Genomic DNA, 18,354 nt, shown 5'->3' with positions numbered 1-18,354 from the left:
GTTATTGTGTTCACTGAAACCTTAACCATCACAGCTGTAACCCCGACCCTTAACTTCCACTAATTCTCACTTTAAGTCCCCCAAACGGCCCTTTGAAGACTCTTTTAGATTTCCACGTTTCTTTTATTTCAAGTCGATCTCAATGAAAAGAAGAAAGTACATGAGGCCTTCAGGATGTCGGTGTTTAAATATCAGCCTGAAAACTCCTCATTTCAAAGTCAGGACAGAAAAAACATCTTTTATTAAATGTTTAGTGTTTCTAAAGCTCCTTTAAGATACAAGAAATATTCTGTTTTACTGATTTTACTCCTCACCTGTCCTGAAGTGAGCGTGGCGGCGGCGGCGGCGTGCTCGGCTTCTCCGCGTCAGGGCTCCTTCCTCCCTGCAGCTCCTCGCTCTCCTCGCTGGACTGAGGGGAAAGCCGTGGTTTGGGGGGTCTGCTGGCCCGGCGGCAGGGAGGCGGGGGGCCGCGGCACCGCTGCAACGGCAGGCTGTGGTTGAAGTGAGCCGCCGCCATGCACTCGGCGGTGGTTCTGTCACACACACACTGCAGCTTGTCGCAGGCGGTGGCGCCCTGACCTGAGGAGACACCACTGATCTTCAGCTCAAAGCATTTAATCATTTTTATCCATAATTCAGGTCGTTTAGGTGAGAAACACGTCACAATTAGTTTTTTTTTCTAATTTAAAAAAGAATATGTCCCTCTAAGTGGACGTTGGCTCAATCTTTCACACAAAAAGTACATAATTTGTTGAAGCTGAAGAAATAAATGTACTTTTTAATTCTCTCATTTGATGAACAAAGAGATCAAGCTGTCAGCACAGCAGGTTTCCCTCTGTGGTTTTTAACTAAATCTTTTCAGCGCTCAGATTCCTGAAGGACTTTCCCTTTAAAATTAAAGGCTTAAAATGAACACACTTATAAAATCTAAACATAACGTCTAAAAACCAACATCTGTCTGAACATCATAAATAAGAGCGTGAAGTCAGTAAACAAGCGCTTTATAATGTCTCACATCTGTAAAACCAAAACTTTTGAGTGTCTGACATCCTGGACTAAAACCCAAAGACTGTTACTAAGAAGTGGACGTGGCCGCCATTTTGAAGCCTTGAGTTTGGCTTTACGGGCGTCGCCATCTTGTTTTTTTTGGAGCCAGAGTGACGTCCATTTTGGGGCCATAATTTACTAAATGAACATCCTGCTGTGCTGAAGAAGACTGTAAACTGAGACTGTAGACTGAGAGCAGAAACTCAAATCAGGAGAGAAGTCGGCTCATTTTCTCATTGACTTCCATCCAATCAGACTTTCGGCGGCGGTGGGTCAGCCCGGTTCAGGACTCCCTGCTGTACTCACATCGTGGTCTGTGGTTCTCACAGGAGATCTGAGCGCTGAGCTTCCTGTCCGACCTGCAGCCCACGGAGCTGATCTGCTTCAGGCAGCAGTGATGGAAGAAGCAGCACCTGATGAAGAGCAGCACAGGTGATGAAGACTGTCGGGGAGGCTCTGCGGCTTCATACAGGTCAGCTGATTGTTAAAGTTTCTTGTACAGTTAAAAAGGGTGGGGGGTCATTTCTGACCCCGAAAACCCCGTCCTGGTTTTTCTCCGTCTTCCTCGAGGCTTCATCTCCACCAGGAGCGTTTCAGAGAGTTTCTGCTCAGATTTAGCTGCTTTAAATGTTTCTAACAGGATCTAACAGGCCACGTTTCTTCTTCTGCTGCTTTAAATGTTAATTAGAGAATAATACTGATGTGCTGCTGGAATATACCACTGACAGTCTGCAGGGGGGCTTTTATTTTGAAAACTGAGCTGATTCTCTTTGCTGTTTGTCTGTCTGACTTCCTGCCGCCTCCTCTAATTAACAAACTAGAGCGGACGCAGACGCTCCTGGTGGGATGTATCATGTATCACCTCCCTGTTAAACTGGTGCTACAGTCATTACTCCACCCGTTGGACTGATTGTCTGATACTCGAAGTCCTGCGTGTTAAAAAACGCCAAATTTGACGTGCTTTTAGTTTGTAGTCTGCCTGCTTGGAACATTTTAACAACACACAGTAAAACTTAACACAGTTGTAATTAAAGGTAAAGGATTACAAACTGCTGCACTCTTGGATGGAAGGAAGATACAAACATGGATATAAATGTTTCAAAAACATTCAACAGTCCTTAGGAAGCTGAAATCTCTGTTTTTCGGGCTTAACACCTGAACATGAAGTGCTACACCTGTGAATATAACTAGAAAACTCCTGAAGGTGTCTTAAACCTGTGCTAAGTTTCCTCCCAGAATCTAAACTGCTCTGCTTCTCTTGCTCCACGGTGCGTTCACAGACTTTAACACCTCATTGCGTCACCTGTCCAGCTGGTCCAGAGGGTGGCCCCCGCCCTCGTGTCCGCAGTAGCAGCCGTACATCTCGTACTCGTGTGGGCATCGTCCCGTCAGGCAGTGGAGCATCTCCCCCAGAGCCGCCATCTCCCGCCTGGCTCGCCCATCGCTGCCGTACACGGTGAAGGAGCGGCTGCATTCTGCTCGGAGACCGTGGGAGGAAACACGGGTTAGTTCATCGCCTGCAGTCACGGATTTAAACACATGGAGCTCCACTGTTTTACCGTTAGTGTCCGGCTGCAGCTGTAGGTCGGTCAGACCAACGGACTCCAGCAGGGACCAGGCGAAGAACGGCACCGTCCTCTTCTGAGCCACATCCCAGTCTGCTGACACACACAGAGCCACAGCAGCTTAAACGGTACCATCAGAGAGCAGTTTTATTGAGTTAAGGCAGATCTGTAGTAGTTCTGGTGGGTTTAAAGCACAAAAGGAGCATAATGCTGCACATCTGATGCTAAAGAGACTCTCATGTGTCTCAGTTTCTGTTTCCAGACGAGTGTGAAGCAGTGCGATGTCAGATCAGGCGCTGAAACCTGAGGTGAAGGGTCCCCAAATATCTCTGTTTTCCCATGAGTGATGTAAAATGAGGCGTGAAACAGACCCAGTTCTGATGTCCACCCTCACTGACTCTCAGGCTTTGATCCGCCCTCCTGCTGCGTCCCACCAAGAAATCAGAGGAAGTGTTGGAGGGCTCTCTAGTTGCTGACTTTCGCAGCCTTGTTTGCTCCAGACTCTGCAGAACTTCTTATAGGACAATTCTGGTGCTTTTAAATCTTGTTTTAGCCGCTGACAGGCTCAGATTGTTATATCTGTTATTCTGCACACACACCAGACTCCATTCACAAAAACAGGGATTTTAGCTCACAGAACACAGGAGTTGTTGGTCCATCCATTTTAGTTATTTTGTTTGTATTATTGTGTGATGTTGTTGTTGTAAGGGGTCAGTTCAGATCCAACACAATATTTGTGTAACACACATAAACACAGACTAACTGAGTGAGGCAGGAGTAGACCAGCAGCTCCTCCTGTTCTGTGAGGTAAAATGGAGTCTGGTGTGGTAAGAGAGCGCTATAACAACAACAAAAAGGATCCTTTCTATAATGTTTTCAGACACAATAACAATTTTCAACTAACTAACTAAAATAACTATTTTTACACATGTTGGTAGGTACAGAAAAGTTTGGGTTTGCATTCTTTAAAGCCACCAGACTCCTTTGAGAAAAACAACAATTTTATAGTTGTCGGAGTCGCTGGTCTACCGCTGTCTCAGTCAGTTAGTTTGTTTGTTATTGTGTGAATTTGTTGTTTTAAAGGGTTAATTCAGATCCAACACAGTATTTGTGTAACAAACTAACTGATCGAGGCATCAGCAGACCATCAACTCCTGTTCTGTTCAACCATGTTCTGCAAGGTAAAATTATTGTTTTTGTTAATGGAGTCTGGTGGCTTGATGCAAGACTTTTCAATAAAGCAGGATTATTATGTCTGAATGTATGAATTCACAGCTAATGTTTCCTCTGGCTGTGATTAGACGCCATAGATTATTTCATTTAACTTCTATTCCCCCTTCAATATAATTAACTGTATTGAACCTATGAGAGAAATCTGCTTAATCTACTAATTTTATTTAAATGTAATGAATAGCAGCAGCTCAGTGAAGACCAAGCTGGTGTTCTGGATATTTTATGCACAGTTTTACCGTCCGTGTCTTTCTCCTGCGAGCTTTCCGTCGGCTCTTCTTCCACACATGGAGCTTTCTCTGATGTTTCCTCCTCAGATTCGTCCTCAGCCGTCGTGTGCGAGGCTGCGGCGGTGGTTCGGGTGGACGTGTCGCTGTCTGATCTCGGGTCGGCGGAGGCGTCTCGGCTTCCTTGTGTCGTTTGAGAGACGCTTCTCACCGAGGTCGCTGGTGAGGTTGTGGATCGTTGAGTTTCCTCTCCTGCAGCAGGTTAGAGATCACTGATGTTGTGTCCTCCTCTTCTTCATAATATTATATCATCATTTGTGTGGCAGCATTTGATGGAAACAAGCTTTAATTCTTTTTTTTTTGTTAAAATTTGCACTAAGTTTGGATGGAAATCTCATTACTGTTTCAGATTAGATGGTTAATGTTCTAGGTAATGAATTTTAGGTACATTCAGGAGAGCTCTGGTGTCTTTAAACGTGGCCCCTGGTACCTTTCATACATGATGACTATCTATAAATGACTGGAACAAAACGTGGCAGTAGCCCAAACGTAGTGGCAAAAGTGTTTGTTTGATCCACTGACAGGCTCAGAGTGTTATTCTAAGTGTGTGACAGCATCATGGAAAGGATCCCTACAGAGAGAGACCTGGAAGATCCTTTTGGTTTAACCACAAACAGCACACACACCAGACTACATTCACTAAAACAGGGATTTTAGCTCACAGAAGACAGGAGCTGCTGGTCTGCTGCTGCCTCCATCAGTTAGTTTGTTTGTGTTGTTGTGTGACTTTGATGTTTTAAAGGATTGAAATTCAATAAATTAACAAAAATAAACTAACTTATTGAGGCAGAAGTTGACCAGCAACTCTTGTATTCTGCCAGTTAAAATTACTGTTTTTGTCAATGGAGTCTGGTCAGTGAGCAGGTAGCTATTCTGTGGAGTATTGTGTCTGTGAAGAGAAGTTGCTGCTGCATTTTATAAATATAATTACCTGATGGTTTGAGGCACAATCTAAACTCCATTCACGTCTGTTTTATTGTGGATGCAGAAATCTTCACTTCAGTTGTATTTGTGCAGGTACAGGAGGAGTGTTTTTATTTATTTAGTATTTATCTCAGTGCTAACGCTGCCTGGTCGACTGGACCTGCCTCCTGTAAATAACTGTGCAGTTTAAAGTGATTCTGACACTTTCTGCAACAGATGTAAATTTCCCAGATGGTGCTAATGTTTAATTAATTCCACTAAGCCAACGTGATAACGATATGCTAATTCATTTCAGAGTGAAGTGCTGCTGTGCTTGGAGCTGCCTCACCGTGGATCAGGGGGGAGAGTCCAGAGTCTTCCTCCCGTGAAAAGTCAGGATTTGTGGGTGAGACGGCGGCGGCGGGTCTGACGGGGACGCTCTCCGGGCCTGAGCTCCTGGTCGAGGATCTTTCCACCACCCTCGTGATAGTTTCTGGGCCTGTGTCACCACAAAGGGTGAGGGAAGCAGACTTTCAGTCCAAGTCAAGGTTAAATTTAACTTTACTGCCAGTATGAGATTAATGTGAAGCTAAAACACCTGAACTCACAGTTTGACTGATTATTAGTGTATAATCATAGTCTGCGTTTATTATACATTTCATTTTATCTTCAGTAGCTGCCAAGTGTCTTTTGTCCCCATCTGGTTACAGCTGAATTAATAAAAATATGAATATATAATATGCAGTAAGATTTCACTACCTTTTCTTACACTGCTGCTCTTTTTAAAGATTAATAATCTGACTTTACACGCATGAATATTTTCTTACTCTACTGGATTAAAATATGGCTCTACCCTTTATTTATATCGTAGCGTGGTGAATCGTAGAATTCATAACGGCTGTTTGGGTCTGACAGGCTCAGAGTGTTATTCTAAGTATCTGACAGCATCATGGAAAGGATCCCTACAGAGAGAGACCTGGAAGATCCTTTTGGTTTAACCACAAACAGCACACACACCAGACTACATTCACTAAAACAGGGATTTTAGAGAACAGGACACAGGAGCTGCTGCTCTGCTGCTGCCTCAATTGGTTAGTTTGTTTGTCTTATAGTGTGACTTTGGCGTTTCAAATGGTTAAAATACAACACAATAACACAAACTAACTGATAAAACTGTAAAATGAGTGTTTGTTTTTAATGGAGTCTGGTGTGTTTGAAGAGAGCAACGTTACAACTATTTCTGGTATCCATTCTCAAGCTGCACCACATTACAGACTGACCTGTTTGAGAGGCTGAGGTTTTCTTTGCGGACAGAGTCGAGCCTGTTTTCACTTCGCCAGACTCGTCTGTGGTGGCCGTTTGTGTTGTTGGCTGTGCTGTCAGTGCTTTGGCTGTAGTTGTAGTTGTAGTTGTAGTTGTGAACACAGTCGTGAGCAGGTCCTGAACTGAGGAGGAGGCACAACAACAATTATAAAAGCAAACAACAAACAGCCATTATATCGCTCTCTGCAAACACACCAGACTCCATTCACTAAAACAGGGATTTTACCACACAGAACACAGGAGCTGCTGCTCTACCGCTGCCTCAATCAGTTGGTTTATACATGGTATTATGTGAATTTGGTGTTTTAAGGAGTTATAATATAATGCAATAACACAAATAAACTTACTGATCAATACGGCAGTAGACCAGCAACTCCTGTGTTCTGCCAGTTAAAATTACTGTTTTTGTGAATGGAGTCTGGTGAGTTTGAAGAGCGAGACATAACAGCTTTTGTTCTGATTAAAACACTCAGAATAATAAATAAAATATTAATAAAAAAGAACACTTTTGCTATCACAGTCCTTCATGGCTGCCAGCTGAGACGGCTTTTTGTACCTACCAGTCATGTATACACCAAAATATGTAAAATACAGGACAGTGGTTAAAAAAGTCTGACTCTAAAATCTCCTCATAAAGTCTGACTGAATCATTTAGGAATCACAAGATCCTGTGATGCAAAAGGAGGTTTTGCTTATTTAAACTCACTGTGTTCATCCAAGGTCTCCTGCTCCTCTTCATCATCATCATCCTCTTCTTTCTCCTCTTCTTCTTCCTCAGAGGACTTGAGCGACTTCACGCTGGATGTGGTTGTTATTTTCTCAGATGGAACAACTGACAACTGAATGATGACGACTGAACCTGCAGAGACATAATTAATAATAAATCAATGAACATATATTTTACATTTTCAAGGACATTTTCCATTAAACATTTGATATATATTTAAGATGTAAATTGCAATTTTAGCTCCACAAGTAAAGGAAGTTTTTGAAAAAAAGTTATATATTTCTGTTCTATTATGTTTTGTATGTTCTTTAACTGTTATATGTGTGTTAAATGTAAAAACTATACATATATAATAAAAACAAAGCCAACATGAGACATTTTGGCCTCTTCATCACCTTCCTCTGAAGACTCCTCCGTCCCCATCGGCCCTCTGGGAGTTGTAGTCCTCTGGAAAGTTGTAGTCCGATTCCAGGGTGCAGCGTCGGCGTGTGAGGACGCCGTCATGTTTTCATCCTCGGCACTCAGAGGAGAGAGTTTGGTCGGCTGTGACTCGCCGACTTCGCTCAGCGTTTCTCCGTCGTGGACGAAAGAAACTGGATCTGAAACAGGAAGTGTGAGATGATGTCAAAATAAAAGTCAAAACAAAGTCTGAGACTGAAATAATATAAGTAAAGATGTGAATGAATTGTTATTTGTCTCATTACTCATTTAAAGATCATCCAGACCAGATTATCAACAGTTTTTTGAAGTTTTGTCTCAACTTTTCCCTCGTCCAGAGTTTAAAAAGTAAGAAAAGATTGTAATAAATTATATTGAATCAGTAGAAAGTCGTCAGTCTGTCTAATATCTGTAACACAACGATATCTGTCTAAATGTTGTGAACATGAGCTTCATATCAGACCGAGTGATTGTGCAAAGCTTCTTTTTAAACATTACAGTCTCACTTTAAATTTAGCGTAGATTATTTTAATATTTAAAGTTTAAGTATTTGTGGACATGCCTTCAAGTTTAAGGTTTATCCCCAATAAACTGGAATTTTCAAAATAAATGTATTTTTTATTAGATTATAAAAAAACCCTCAGAAGTTATTTACAATTTAACGTAAAAAAAAAACTGGAAAAATATATATTTTTGTTTATCTCTGGATTGGCGTCTCCTCAGATTAAATAAGTAAATTTACAAAATGAAAAACTCACAATTTTCCAAGACAATAACTCAAATATTCTTTGAGACTATAAAGTCATAAACTCGAAAGGAAAAACCCACAAAGTAAATTCTCTGAGAATAAAGTACTGAACTAATAAATGTCTGGTTATTCATCTGGTGTTAATAAAAGCCAGCGGCACGTTCCTGCCTTCATGATGACGGACGTGTTATTGGCTCACCGACTGCTGGAGGATTGTGGGTCGTCTGATCCTTATTCATCTCATCCAGCTCGAGAGCTCCCTCCGTCACAGCCGCATTCAAATCTAGAAGAGCGGCGACAAATAAAACGGTGTCAGGAAGCGTCTGAGCCAAGTGAGTCACCATCATCTTCATCATGAACAGCAGGGTAAAAATGATTTCTGAATGGTCAACTAGAGCCAAATGTAATCAGTTTGAGCACTTCAGACACAGGAAGTCAGCACAGACGGAAACGAGGAGGTTTGTGGCTGTTTTTACCTTCAGAGGTGAAAATAATGTGTGTGGTCTCTTCCTCTTCTTCCTCCTCTTCCTCAAACTCCTCTGTGATGAAAGGACAGGGAACAATCCCAGTTAACGCACAAGGACGGAGCCGAGTGTCCCAAGAACACAGCTAATAATTTCACAGATTAAAGGCATCAGGATTCATTTTTTTGGTTTCTGTGAATTTCTCAACCAAATCTGGTGTCACAGGATATGAAGGGTCTTCATATAGACCTGGAAGATCCTTTTGGTTTAACCACAAACAGCCGTTAAATCGCTCTCTGCACACACACCAGACTACATTCACTAAAACAGGGATTTTACAGCAGAGAACACAGGAGCTGCTGGTCCACTTCCTTGGCTTGTTTGTGTTATTGAGTGATATTTGTGTTTTAAAGGGTCAGTGTGGATCCAACACAAACAAACAGATCCAAACAAACTAACAGACTGAGGCAGCAGTAGACCAGAAACTCCTACAATCTGTGAGGTAAAATTCCTGTTTTTGTGAATGGAGTCTGGTGTATTTGCAGAGAGCGATATAACAGCTGTCTGACAGCATTATGGAAAGGATCCCTACAGAGAGAGACCTGGAAGATCCTTTTGGTTTAACCACCCACAATCTGAGCCTGTCAGTGGAGCACTTTTAGTGCTCCTTTGTCCCAAAGGATCACGTTGCAGCCATTGACCCAGAACAATAAAATATCATCTTTACTGTGGTACAGAACACCTGCATGTGTGTGTGTGTGTGTGTGTGTGTGTGTGTGTGTGTGTGTGTGTGTGTGTGTGTGTGTGTGTGTGTGTGTGTGTGTGTGTGTGTGTGTGTGTGTGTGTGTGTGTGTGCAGGAGACCCTTCTGTCTTTAAATCACACAGGTTTCGCCCTCTGCTCGTCCCCGTGTTAACCCTGTGACCTGCGGGCCAATTAGAGAGCGTACCTGTGGGTGTCAGTGGCGAGGGCGGGCCCGGCGGTGGGGTGATGAGGTCACCGTCCCCCCCAGCGGTGTCACTGTGGTTTTCCGCCCTGCTGGTCATTAGCGGGTCTATTTCTGCTGGCCAGACACAATAACAGCTCAGGTCGTTTAACTGCCTGAGTCACCGCATGTGATTGGGAGATTTGTACGTTATCAATCAACCTTTATGACTCATCTCGTTCTTTTAGTTTGATTAACAGACAGATTTCTATGAATCATTTCCAGATGACTCACCGGAGAACCGAGAGAAACAGTGGCTGAGACGACGGCATGTGCATCAAATATATATGTATATACTGTACACACACGTATATATACATATATATATATATACACACATATACACATACATCCATATACACTGTTGCCCATAAAGTTGGAATAAAATGTTTTTTCCCTCTCCTCATGAAATGATTGTGACAATGTGATTTATTCTTGATAAATAAAGTTTATATCTTCTCAACTTTCTTGATCAAACTCTTCCAAACAGATCACAGTTAAACTAAAACCACAACTAACCTGCAAACTGTTTATTCAGGCTTTAACTAAATTGGGGGTATTGAACAATTATTCCAACTTTATGGGCAACAGTGTAGATATATATATATATATATATATATGTATACACACACACAGATTTAAATGTTATATTTAAAAAACAAAAACGTCACAATTTTACGAGAAAATTATTCATTTTAGAGTCGTAATTTTCAGAGAAACTCAAAGAGAACTCTGAATTTCTGAGACTAAAATCAAACATCTACAATTGAAAAAAACAACTGATATTCTGGGAGATTAAATTTACGAGAAAAAACTCAAAATTTTACGAGAAATAACTAATTTCAGGGTCGTTGTAAGTAAGAAAAAAAATATTTATGGAGCAAGAGCAGTATTGAGAAAAAAAAAGATTAGAGACAAATTTTGCATAGTCTACAAGGACTTAGTAAATTTACAACAAAAATTTTTGGGAACTTTTCTGATATCATTAAATCGGACATTTGTGAGGGAAAAACTTTTATTTAAGTTATTTATGATTGATGATTTAAATTACAAATATTTGGAGGAAAAAAAATTGTTAAAAAAATTTTTTTTCTGTAAATTTAGAACTTTAATCTCTGAATTTTTTCTTGTAACATTACCTCCCTCCCACAGCACCACGTTATATAATTTATATAATATAAATATATAATACTTTGTTCAGGATTGTTAAGCTGTGTTTTGTTCTGGTTAATACTTTATTAACTGTCTTGACTCACAGTAAAGTCGTTTCATACAAGTATAATCTCTGACAGCTGTGATCATAATCCACAGTCACTCTTTATATCAGGGAAAAAAAAAAGTCCCATCATGCATCTGTTTGTGTTTCTGTCCCAAAATGAGTTCAGGCAGAAAGTCGACTTCCTCCCTGACTCTCTCACACTCCGTTTCTAACTTCACCTCTTCAGAGCAGCGAGCACACACAAAGCTTTACAACGTGAACGTCTTTTACCTGCCGACAGGTGGGACGAGTTGTGGAGCAGGAAGCTGGCAGAGTCGTTTCCTGCTGACAGAAGATCTGGAAAAAGAACAACAAGGACGGATGAGACCATCAGACACAGGACGAATTATATATATTTGATTATTATTATTATTATTAGACTATTTAAATCTCATCTTAATGATATGTTTGTATTTATTCTCTTCCTAATTATCTTATTTCATTCTTCTAATTGTTTTTACTTCCTATGTTTTACTTTGTGTAACGTTGTTAAGAAAAGTGTTATATAAATAAAGTTTCTTATATTATTATATGTTATATTATCACATATTATACTTCCTCTAGCCTCCATATTTTTTATAAAGTTTGTTCGATAAATGGCAGAATTATGTTTCCCAAAACTTCAACAAACTCGTCTACCTGAACTTCAGGTGCAGAATCTGTGTTTGGATCTGACGGATCAAAGGAACTCTGCACAATTTTTGATGTATTTTCGAGCTGTGTGAGCAGGAAGCTGCAGGATTAGACGTCAAGAGGTCATTGTTTTAATTGGCAGAGAGCCACAGAGGTGTGACTCAGCCGTCTGCGTGTCCACCCGATCAATGTCGTCCTCGGATCCGACACCGACGCACCCCCACCCCCCGAGTGACTGACGCACCGTCTGGGGAAAGCTGACGCAGACCATTTTGTTGGTGGTCGTGTCCTCAAAGCGCCCCGGTGTTATTCTGTGGTCGAGGTCCAGACTCACCTGCCTCAGCGAAGGCGTCGCTGGTGTCCGTGGTGCTGCTGAGCAGATCTGAAACACAGACTCAGACTAATGAGGCACTCAGACTGCAGCCCTGACAGCCGGTGTGAGCAGAAAGCTCAGGAAGCGCTAATGATCCCAACAATGGGCCCGTGTGTGTGTGTGTGAATTCATACGGGTGAACGTAGTCTGATAGCCAGTCGTGTCCTTTTAATGATTCCTGGAGGACGTCAAACGGAGGGCTCAGCTTCAGCTTTTAATTTGAATATCCTGCTAATACTAAATATATCGAGGCTTTTCCACACCAAGTGCACAAAATGCTTTTTCGTGTGCATGAAATACGATTCATGGCCACGTTTTGATCAAGATGAATGTAGTACAGAGTCCTCACACTGCCGGAGCTGCTTCGTTAGCGTCTCTGAATGCTTCTTCTCAGCCCTTCAGGCCGAACCCCCCCATGGGTGACCACAAATAGCCCTCTGACACAAGCAGTGGTGGCTGTTGGCTCTATTAGCGCCATTAGCTGCTAGCTCTATTACGTCCATTAGCTGTTATTAGTTCAATTACTAGCTCTGTTAGCTCCATGAGATGCTAGCTGTTAGTTCTATTAATTCTGGTGGCTGTTAGCCCTGTAGGCTCTATTAGCTCAGTTAACAATTAGTTTCGTTAGCTCTGTTAGCTCCATTAGATGTTAGCTATATTATGTCAGTTAGCTGTTAGCCCTGTAAAGTCTATTAGCTCAGACAGCAGATAGCTTCATTAAGATTCATTAGCTGTTAGCTCCCTTAGATGTTAGCTCTGTAAGCTCTATTAGATTATTTACTAGCTCTGTTAGCTCCATGAGATGCTAGCTGTTAGTTCTATTAATTCTGGTGGCTGTTAGCCCTGTAGGCTCTATTAGCTCAGTTAACAATTAGCTTCGTTAGCGCTGTAAGCTCTATTCGATTATTTACTAGCTCTGTTAGCTCCATTAGATGTTAGCTATATTATGTCCGTCAGCTGTTAGCCCTGTAAGCTCTATTAGCTCAGACAGCAATTAGCTTCATTAGATTCATTAACTGTTAGCTCTGTTAGCTCCATTAGATGTCAGCTGTAAGCTCCATTAGCTCTATGAGTTCCGTTAGCTGTTAGCTCTGTTGGATGTTAGCTCTGTAAACTAAATCATCTCAGTTTGCTGTTAGCTCCATTAGCTATATTAGCTATGTAAGCTGTTTGCTCTGCAAACTCTATTAGCTCAGTTAGCTGTTAGCTCTGTTAGTTCTATTAGCTTCATTAACTGATAGCTCTGTTAGCTCTATTAGATGTTAGCTGTGAGCTTCAATAGCTTCATTAGCTCAGTTAGCTGTTAGCTCTGTTAGCCAAGCACAGCGCAGGACTCTTGCTGTCTCCTGCCGATTTGATTTTAAAAACAGATTTGTTGCTCATTATGTTGCATTTGGCAGGATACTGTATGTTTAGACATCTATCAGTAATCTGTTATCTATAATAGACATTTTTATTGTGTTTAAATAAAGTTTTCAAAAATATTCTCTGACAGAATATATGAATATATAGAAAACTTGTTATGTAGAAAATATGCATATATAACTGTATTTGATATTGTCTGTACTATACAGCTACCTCACAGTATTTTCCTGAAGTGAACTGAGGTTTGTTGTCTTGTCGTCTGCAGGTTTTAATCACCGCTGTCTCCCGTTTCTCCGTCAGATGAAGTTACCTGTCTGATTTGTAGCGGAGCACGACGACTCGGCGACACCTCTGAGGGTCGAGTCGTATGAGCTCTGGGTCATGCAGTCGATGGCGGCCTGGTCACATTCACAAAACCTCTGCTGACACCAATCGCCAGCATCTAAAAGATAAAAAAAAAGACAATCGAATAATGTCTGTAGGCAGAAATGTCATCTAATAAGCATAAAGACAAGTAGTTTCCTCTGGACACTGAAGAGGTAAAACGACTGAACCGATGTAACGTTTAGTTTCATAAATCTGCACATACAGTAAATATGCAGAGGAAATAATTTGACTTGTTTTATATGAGGCTAGTCAGTTAGCCTAGCTTAGCACAAAGACTGGAACCAGAGGGAAACCGTTAGCCTGGCTTTGTCTGAAAGTAAAAACTTCCAGCTAGATGATTTAAACATCATATCTCATTTATTTATCATCAAGCGTGTCCCCAAAAATGCCAAACTGTTCCTTTAAACGGTGAGTCTCACCACAGGTGGCGTTTGCTGCTGAACAGGTGAAGTTGTTTGGGAGGAGATTCAGCTCCTGCCTGCAGGGGGCAGCGTCCTGGTAACACAGCCTGTGAGTCTCACAGCAGCTGCAGCAAAGAAGAAACAAAAAATACTTTATAAAATCTAAAAAGAAGCTAAAAAAGTTCAGTTTCCTGAGAATAAAAGTACCCAGATCTTCTGCATTGTTTCCTGCCAAGCTGGCTAACTTCCTGTTAGCTCTCTGCTAGCGAAGGCAAATATTATTTTTACTTTTATATAATTCATCATTAATTTAATGGCATTCTGACAACAAACATTAAAGCTCAGATGAACTTCAGAGCCTCCATTTGTGCCCAAGACCGTTTGGCAGCATGTTTCAGGTAAAGTGACATTTTTCATCTAATGTGTAACTTACATTTGCAGGCTAACGTTATCTAATATAAACATGCTGAGTAAAAGTACCAAAATCTTAAAATCTCACTTAGGTAAAGTACATAAATATTAACAGCAAAATGTAGTTAAAATATTAAAGCAAAAGTACTAATTTTGTTCCTTTGACATTTTACTGTATGTAAATGTGTTGAAATGTGAATAAAAAAGAAAAACTGGACTTAGTGCCGTACACCTACAAGACATCTTTGGGTTTTTAAACTTCTGTATCAAACTCTGAAACTAGATATTATTCACCTCTTAGCACTAGAAAAGGCTGGTTTTCCCTCTCAGCTTTGTATCATATAAAATGTAAAATTCTTAAATTTAAATATCAAATAAATATTAAATATTATATTAGATATTAAATAAATATTATATTAGATATTAAATAAATTATTGAATATTATAAAATGCACGTCATTCTAATATAAAATATAAAATTCACAACAAAATATTATTAATTATATATTATTAGTATAATAATATTATTAGAGAGAAGATTAAAAGAATAAATTTAAAGCAGCAACATGAACTTTCATTTTGTGTTGCTTTTGGCGCCCTCTGTGGACAACAGCGGTACTGTTTCCATCTTTTGTTTATCAACACAATGACCCTCCGATGCTTTGAAACCTCCCTCAGTCAGCTTTAACACAACAGTATTTTAAATTCAGACGCCTCCTGCTGCGATCTGAGTCTCACTCACACGTCCAGAGGATCTACGGGGCTTCCAGCGGCCACATGTCTGCAAGAGCAGCCGTAATCTTCCAGGTCGCGTGGACAGAGCCCCGTCGCACAGCGGAGCCTCAGAGCAAAATTCAGCAGCGAGGGGAAGTTATCGAAGACGGCGTGGAGCCAGGTGAAGCGCAGGCCGAGACACTCTGCACGGAGAAAAAGGGAAACGAGATGGAAACTGAGGAGACAAACACACGGAGGCCGTAAGAAGCACAAACCTAAACAAGTTCGCCCTTCCCCAACTCGGTTTCCTCCATCTTGCAGGCGGATAGCAGGGTGATTTAATCATAGATAATCCTGTTGGCAGCTTCCAATAACCCGAGTCCAGAGGAGCACGCAGAGCAGAAAATTACTTAGGCCACAGCTCTCCACATGCCAGATGTACCCACGGTGCTGATTAGGACTGTAGGAGTCCCAGAACATCACAGCCCCCGAGTCAGTCGACCTTGATGTCAACAGCATCAAAAAATATATATATTTTTCAAAGCAGCTGGACGCTTGTTGGATAAAACAAAATGTCAGCCTGAACAACCGGACCAGTCTGCTGCAATCCTCCAGCTTCCTGCAGACCCAGCAGAGAGTTAGCCGAGCACTATGTGCACATCTATGGTTTAAGGAGACGTTAGCTCACATTTGGAAGAGACATTTGATCGCAGAAGGTTAAGTTGAGTGCAAAACAAAGAATCAGAGCAAAGGAGTTTCTACTCGATATCAAACTCCTCTGAATGTATTATATGAGCTGGATATGGCGCCGCCGCTTCGACTGTCTTACAATGTTTCCCAGGTGACGTCTGTAAAACTGCAGGCCGGACACCTCCAGCTACAAACGACGTCTATTATCACTCTTTGTGTTGTATATTTTTAACCCCATGTGAGTTTAATCCTTGAAAAACATTTCACAATCCCAGAAAAGTCTTGAATGACGTCACAGATGAAGTATGAGCCAATCACAAACCAATAACTGCTGATCGTAACTGAGCTTTTTCACTCAGAAAACCAATAAATCACGATTCGTTGGTTAATACTGACTGAATGTGGCGGCCATGTTGCTCACCAGTCATGTGATCTGCGCTCTGGTCCGGACAGAAGACGGAGCTGGTGGAGAGCGCTGGAGACAAAGATGAGTAATAATTATAATAGTGATTTAATTAACAGTTAACACATGAATAAACACAAAACCAGAAACATGTTTTATATTCATATTACAGCACGCTGATTATTATTATTTCAAAAATAAAACGTACTTAATCGTCTCTCTAAAATAGCTGAAACTTGTTTTCTGTCCACGTTTCATTGACGATTACTTTGACAGAACAGAGATCATCTCATTAACATTTACTGAATATAAACGATGGCGGCACCTCTTTCTTTCCAACAGGCCGTCTAAATGAAACTAATGGGTTCATTAATAATAATGATTAATGTGTCATAAATTAGCTCCAGAACAAGGATTTAACGGCAGCTTTTCACCTGCAAGATTGTGTTATAAACTCTCTGTAATAATCAACTAATTAATAAGTCCTTAATAGAGATCTGTTGTAATAATCTATCAAATTAGCAGTAGTTAATATCTTTTTTATTAATGGAATTTAGTCAAGATTCAACTAAATGTCTTTAAACTTACCGTTTGGAGCAGCAGATAGCATGAAAATCCATATCAGCAACATGACTCGTACCTGCATTCAGAGGGAGAAAACTTTTGTTTAATCATCAACGTTCATTTTACCCTTTAATATAAAACCTAGAAATAAAAACATCTCCTTTGTAGACCTCATAAACCTTCAGAAATTAGCCTGATAGCTGGCTCTGGAAAGTGGTTTACTTTACGCACAATCTGGTTATTGGACAACAAATCGTTGGCCACTGGTACAACAAATCAGTGTTTATATTATAATATTACATATTTTAGAGTGTAGAGTCAAACCGACAGTGAATGCATCAACTAGCAAGTATCCAAAACCTGATTTATATCCTCTGTTATCCAGAAATTAACTATAAATGAATTAAAACAACATCAGTGAGCTTCGTCTCACACTGTATTTAATTTAGACGCATTATTTTGTTTCGTTTCATTAGACTCACTATTTAGTCCCACACACACACACACACACACACACACACACATCACTCACTACAGCATGAGATGTGGATTCATCCGCCAGTGAAAATAGTCCCCAATAAAGGAACTATTTCTTCCTGGTCGTATGAGGAAACACTACAGTGAGCAGCTGTTTTCGGAAGTTACTGAGCTTTTCTTAAACATGAAACTACACACCTGTGAGGTGTTTTTAATCTTTTTTACAGTATATAGATACTGATAGATCAATAGAGTTGTTGTAGGACATGTTGTTGTAATTCTCTGCACAGCCTCAAATCCTTATTATTATGGACTGTAAATAAACAGGTGATGTGGGGACCGTGCACCCAAACAAACTGCACATGCTCATCAGAGGGGACCAGAAATATTCCTTTTTTTTATTCTGTTTGACCTGAATTTACCCCGACATCCATCCAACCCAGCTCCATAAATTACCCCCTGTCATTACAGCGCTGATTGTGTGACAGACGACCTTCTCCGCTCGCTGGTTCGGTGTCTTTAATGGCTTAAAGCCAAACAGCTCGGCCCACCTGCGGCTCTAAGTGTATCATTAAAGTTATTCAGGCCGTGAGCACCTGTCAGGGAAGTTATCAGTGCTTCTGGTGTCGACGCAGCGTGGAGAAGGTCAGCGGCCTCGTTAATGCACCTACATACGAGCTTTGTTTCATCTTTAAAATGCACCTCGCAGCTGAAGTGGTCACAAGTCTGTGTGTTAATGAATCCAACTGACAATAAACACTCGTTAATAGGATTTTTGAAGGTTTAAATTAAAGGTAGAGGCTATTTAAGTAAAAAGAAGTAGGAGGAATTAGTCATTTTAAATCTGACCTTTTGTACAAAAGTAAAGCTGTTTTCTATTTTTTTTACATATTTTGGGTTTGAAATGACTAGAAGTTACAAAAAGTTATGGAATTGGTCCTTTATGTAAAGCCGCTGTTTAT

Source organism: Pempheris klunzingeri, chromosome 15 (genome assembly GCF_042242105.1).
Source record: "Pempheris klunzingeri isolate RE-2024b chromosome 15, fPemKlu1.hap1, whole genome shotgun sequence".
Lineage (NCBI taxonomy): Eukaryota > Metazoa > Chordata > Actinopteri > Acropomatiformes > Pempheridae > Pempheris > Pempheris klunzingeri.
The sequence above is the reverse complement of the archived record's forward strand: the minus strand, read 5'-3'. Positions refer to the sequence as shown.